The following is a 7,046-nucleotide window of genomic DNA, read 5'->3' on the forward strand; positions in this document are numbered from 1 at the left end:
GAAATAGTAGAAGAAAGAAGTGTGAATATGCAGAAAATTCCATACAAAAGATAACATAGCTGATTTTTTGACCAAGCCAGTGAACATTGACAAGTTTGAGTGATGTAGATCCTCAAGTGGTCTAGCAGAAATGTAAGTAGCAAGGAATGACAAGATTGAAAAGATGTGTGGAGATGTATTTGATTCTCAGTCAAATCTCCAAGTGAGAGAAATGTCGGCAAAGTCAAAATAGGTTGGCTAACTCTCCAGTCAAACTAAGTTGGCTCACATTTTAAGCGTTGTCAAATTTGGATGAAGACAAATACAATTTGAATGTGCAAATTCACATGCCAGGGGAGCTATATAAATAGAGTTATCCTCCGTCAGTTGATATTCATCCCATTCTCAAGCCTCCTCTTGAGTTTTCTTATTCCTCCTATTATTTCTATAATATTTGTGAGGTGTTTATTCCTCCTGTATTAAGAGAGTGTGTGTTCTATTTGAAAACACAGTGAGTGAGTTGTACACCACATAGTGGAATTCTTTTCATCTTGCCCGTATTTTTATCCTAATAATTTTTAGGGGTTTCCACGTAAATCTCGGTGTCCAATTTATTCTTTATTTTTATATTTATTATCTCAAATTACCACATGTGGGACCAACACTTAAAAATGCTTAGGTTTATTTGTAAAAGAGAAATAGATTAAATATTTATTCTGAATTTTGTGCAAATTTCCTATATTACACGTGAATTTTCACACTACATTAATAATCTCCACTCTTTTGCTAGATCCTTGACTATGCTCATACCAATATCTAATGTTACAACAACAGAAATAAATTCTCTAAATTTGGATACTGAATTTTTATACCATCGGCGATTTGATAAATGCGCTCCTAGATTTTTAAATATCTAGCTATATCCAGAACTACGCGTTTATATAACCTATTCGATTTTTAATAATATCCCCACGTGTGGGACTATGAAATTTGTTATTTGTGCAAATGAAGATTATGAAGTTTTTAAAAATCAAATAAAGCTATAAATGTTGTGAATAGTAAAGAATATAGAGAAGAGAGCATGATTTTAGAATACTTTATTCATTATCTGATACCTCCTTTTATAGAGCACATTTACAGGGAAAAAAAATCTTATTCAATAATCATCTATAATATTATTTCTATAACACTCCCCCTTTAGATGATTATCGACTCAACAAATTATTTGCAAAAGATGTTGGGGCTCAAATGTTACCTCGTTAAAACCTTGTCAGTAAACCCAATGGGAAAAACTTGAACGAAGGAAAAAGAGTACGACAATAGATACTCCCCTTGATCTCAATCATCTAAGATCCTTCAACTGGTGTATCCCTATCTTGTGCACCAATTTCTTGAATGTTGAAGTTGGCAATGCCTTTGTAAATAATTCGGCTACGTTGTCACTTGAGCGAATTTGGTGTACGTCAATATCACCATTTTCTTGAAGCTCATGTGTATAGAAGAACTTTAGTGAAATATGCTTTGTTCTATCACCTTTGATATAACCTCATTTTAACTGCGCAATGCAAGCAGCATTATCTTCGAATATTACTGTTGGGCTATCTTTGGCTGTTGGGAACCCACATGACTCTTGAATATGTTGTGTCATAGATCTCAACCACACGCACTCCCAACTTGTTTCATGCATTGCAATGATCTCAGAGTGATTTGAAGACGTCGCTGTTAAGGATTGCTTCACCGACTTCCATGATATAGCAATGTCTCCTCGTGTAAACACATAACCTGTCTGAGATTTAGCTTTAGGTGGATCAGAAAGATATCATGCATCTGCATATCCAACTAAAGAAGACTGTGATTTTGTCGAATAAAATAATCCCATATCAGTTGTACCCCGAAGGTAACGAAATATGTGTTTTACAGCATTCCAATGTCTTCGGGTTGGACATAAGTTATATCTCGCTAAAAGATTAACAGAAAATGATATATCTGGGCGAGTACAATTTGCGAGATATGACAGTGCACCAATGGCACTTAGATATGGTACTTCTAGACCAACTGTTTTTTCTCCATTTTCAGGTGGTCGAAAAGGATCTTTGTTAGCATCAAGTGATCGAACAAACATTGGTGATGCTAATGGGTGTGCCTTGTCCATGTAAAAGAGCTTTAATATTTTTTCTGTATATGATGATTGGTGAATAACTATTCCTTATTGCAAATGTTCAATTTGCAATCCAAGGCAAAATTTTGTCTTTCCTAAATCTCTCATCTCAAACTCATTTTTCAAGTAATTGGCAGTTTTAGTAAGCCTCTTCTGGAGTTCCAATAAGATTTAGATCATCAACATATACTGCCACAATTGCAAAACCCTCATCTGTTCTTTATATAAAAGCGCGTGGACAAATAATGTTATTTATGTATCCTTCTTTTAAAAATATTCACTAAGACGATTGTACCACATGCGACCAGATTGCTTTAATCCATATAATGATTTATGCATTTTTATTGATAACATAGCCTTGGACGCTTCACCATTTTCTTTCGATAGTTTGAATCCTTCAGGCACTTTCATATATATATCACTATCAAGTGAACCATAAAGATAAGCAGTTACCACATCAATAAGTCGCATATCAAGAGTTTCTGATATTGCTAAACTGATTAGGAATCGAAAAGTAGTGGCATCCATCACAGGTGAATATGTTTCCTCATATTCAATTCCATGTCTCTGCGAGAAACCTTGGGCTACGAGTCGGGCCTTGTATCTTACAATTTCACCATTTTCATTCCTCTTTCGTACAAAAACCCATCTGTATCCTACTGGGATTACATTTTCAGGTGTTCGTACTACAGGTCCAAACACTTTATGCTTTTCTAGTGAGTCTAATTCAGTTTGTATGACCTCCTTCCACTTTGGCCAATCATCTCTTCGTTGACAATCCGTTGGTATTCATTATGTATGATGTCAAGGGCGACATTTAGGGAAAAGACATTGTCAACAATTGTGTTATTTCGATCCCACAATTTTCGAGATGATATATAATTTATAGAAATATCATTATTGTCATGAGAATTTGATTCTTCAGAAATAATATTATCCAAGTTTGGTTCATTGATTTCTATTACTATATCATTCAAGATTTCTTCTTCGGGAGCTTTTGAATTTTCTTTCTCTTGTACCTTTCTTTTTCGAGGTACAGTATCCTTGGAACCAATTGGTCGACCACGCTTCTGGCGTATGTTAGATTCATTTGCAGGTTGAATAATAGCTGGTCCTATGGGGACATCAATTTTTACTGGGGTATTCTCTGCATGTTTATGTGACTTTGTCACATTCTTTGTATTAACAAAAGTATCGGGCAATTGGTTTGCAATTCTTTGCAAGTGAATGATTCTTTCAACTTCTTGCTCACATTGATTATTTCGAGGATTATAATGAGATAGTGTTTTATCATTCCAACATATCTTTTGTTGTTCTTCGGGGACACAACTTTATTTCCTCTAGATTTGGAAATTCCAATTCATCGAAGTGGCAATCTGCAAATCTCGCAGTAAACAAGTCACCTGTTAAAGGTTCCAAATATCTAATAATAGATGGTGAATCATATCCCACATAAATCCCAAGTCTACATTGTGGGCCCATTTTGGTTCATTGTGTAGGTGGGAGAGGGACTTGTACAGCACAACCAAATACTCGAAGGTGAGAAACATCAGGCTCTCGACCATAAGCAAGTTGTAAGGGTGAGTATTGGTGATAATTAGTTGGCCTTATACGAATCAATGATACAGCATGTAATATGGCATGGCCCCACACAGATGATGGAAGTTTGGTTCTCATCAGTAATGCTCTAGCAATTAATTGCAAACGCTTAATGAATGACTCAGCTAAGCCATTTTGTGTATGAACATAGGTAACCGAATGCTCAACTGAAATCCCTATTGACATACAATAGTCATTAAATATCTGCGATTTAAATTCAGCAGCATTATCAAGATGAATTGTCTTGATTGAGTGATCTGGGAATAGAGTTAGTAATTTAATAATTTGCGCAAGTAATCTAGCAAAAGCTATATTTCGAGTTGAAAGCAAACTAACATGTGACCATCTAGTAGACACATCAATCAACACCATGAAGTATCGAAATGGTCCACATGGTGGGTGTATAGGCCCACAAATATCCCCATGAAAGTCTAGTAGACACATCAATCAACACCTAATAAACAATAGAAATTCAAGGTAGGAACAAGACCAATGAAAGTAATTACTTATTATTTTCTAACACACCACCACCAATCAAATTATCTATATTTCCATCTGGATTAGCAAAGAAATCAGAGACGTCCAAGTGAGTTATATCAACTGGATCATCATTGTCCATAAAATTTATCTCCATTCTTCCATTTTCCTTGATTGATTTTTGGTATAGATCCACAAAATATTTTAACGTACGATAGGTACGAGACCAATGCCCTTCCATTCCACATCTATAACATTTTTCTTCATACACTTTGGAACTTTTCTCATTTGCTTCTTCATTATTGGAATTCCACTGCTGGTGGCTTGTTTTATGTTTCTTTCCATTTTGTTGCTGATAGTATCTTCTTTGGCCACGCCCACGCCCACACCCACGTCCACGTTGAATTTCATTGTTATGATTTTGAGTGGAATTAGCATTTGCTTCAGGAAATACAATTTCATATTCTTCAGGAAATGCAGTTCCATTTGCTTCAGGAAATGGTGTGGATCCAGTTGGGTGCATTTGGTGATTTTTCATGAGCAGCTCATTGTTTTGTTCAGCAACTAGTAAGCACGAGATGAGTTCAGAGTACCTTTGAAATCCACGTTCTCGATATTGCTGCTGCAGGAGCACGTTTTATTCATGAAATTGGAGAAAGTCTTTTCTAACATGTCTTGATCAGTTACTTTCTCTCCACAAAGTATCAATGTGGAACTAGTCTTGAATAATGCAGAGTTATAGTCACTTACGGACTTAAAATCTTGTAACTGTAGGTGCATCCATTCATATCGGGCTCTTGGGAAAACTATAGTTCTCTGATGGTCAAATTATTTTAGATTTTTCCAAAGCTCTCGTGACTCTTTCACAGTGAGATATTCGACTTTCAATCCGTCATTGAGGTGATGACAAAGGAAAATGAGTGCCTTTGCACGGTCCTGCTGGGACATTTCATTTCTTTCTTCGATTGTATCTCCTAAATTCATAAAGACAAGGTGGATCTCGGCATCCAAAATCCATGATAAATAATTTTTTCCAGTCAAGTCAAGTGTTTCAAATTCAAGTTTGGTGATGTTCATCATTGCAACTTAAAAAAAATTTATATTAGAGTTATGATATATATAGAGTAAAATTGTACTACTATAATTGAAACTAAATATTATGAAAGATAACACATGTTATCACTTGTACTATGCAAGAACGGAGAATAGGCAATAGAAAAACAGAGAAAATTAATTATCAGTGTGTACTATGCAAGAAATGAGGTTTACTGCGACTTATACTATCCATCACTTGTATTATCTATATGAATTTAGAAATGAGGTTTACTGCGACTTATACTATCCATCACTTGTATTATCTATATGAATTTTTTTTCCCTTCTTCGACTTCTACTATATTTTCGTGTCAATTCTTGTTACAAAAATTAAAAAAAGGAAGCTCACCAAATAAGCAAGTGAATAATTTACAGTTCTTATAATACTAAAAGCGTTTATTACGGTAAAGATTTTAAAAAAAAATTTCCAAAAATCATGGTCATATGTCCAGGATTCAAAATTCAATAGAAATCATATACAACTAAAAAAAATAAAAAATAAAACACACTTTATAAACATGATAAGAAAACTTGAATCAAAACAACAATACATTTATAATTTATATTGAATCAACATTCTTCAAGGATATTGTTGAAACATGTAACATTTATCTAAATTTTTCAGGAATATGATAACGTTATATTTTATATCAATATTATTCATAGATATTGATAGATTTTTATGATCTTAGATCAATATTCTTCGAGAATATTGATAAATGTTATATATTTATATTTTATTCATAGATCTATCAATACTATCAACATAAAATTGTGTTGTGCTACTTCAAGAGCATCAACATAAAATTTAAAAAATTGTGCTTCTTCAGGAGCATCAATATAAACATATAATTTCTGCTACTTCAGGAGTATAAATATTAAATCTAAATATTGTGCTTCTTAGAGAGCATCCATACAAGATTAAGAATAAATTATCTATGAATTTTACCTTGAAGAGCACTCGTGCTGATAACGTGTTATGAATAGTAAAAAATATAGAGAAAAGAGAATGATTTTAGAATAATTTATTCATGACCTGAGATCTCCTTTTACAGAGCACATTTACAGGGAAACAAATCTTATTCAATAATCATCTATAATATTATTTCTATAACAATAAATAAATAGTTTGCATATTTTCCTTTTTATCCCATACATTTTATAGTTATATATTTTTAAATCTCTAGGCCCAACTTACTTGAGGAAGTTGGCCCACATACTCTTTGAGATGGTTTACTAGCCCATTTTTTGGCCCAATAACAAATTTAGAGATTGGTCATTAAATAATAAAAATTATTTTATCGTAATAATAAATTTAATTCTGATACCACCTTCTTGTTTGTGTCTCTTCGAAACAAATGATTATAAAAAAGTAAAAATTTATGTGAGATGGTTTCACGGGTCGTGTTTTGTTAGACGAATCTCTTATTTGAGTCATCCATGAAAAAATATTACTTTTTATGCTAAGAATATTACTTTTTATTGTGAATATCGGTAGGGTTGACTCTTCTCACGTATAAAGATTCGTGAGACCATTTCACAAGAGACCTACCCTATAAAAAATGGAGTGTAAAATTTTTTTGTGTATTTTAAAATTATTTTATATAAATATATGTTCAAAAATAATAATTATCTGCCTTATAATTCATAGTACTAGATTTTTAGATAATTATGATTTGTGAAGGGAGGGCAAAAGGGTTGTAATAAAAGAATCAGTATTACTGTTCACCTTAGAGAAA

This window comes from Primulina tabacum, chromosome 1 (genome assembly GCF_025594145.1).
Source record: "Primulina tabacum isolate GXHZ01 chromosome 1, ASM2559414v2, whole genome shotgun sequence".
Lineage (NCBI taxonomy): Eukaryota > Viridiplantae > Streptophyta > Magnoliopsida > Lamiales > Gesneriaceae > Primulina > Primulina tabacum.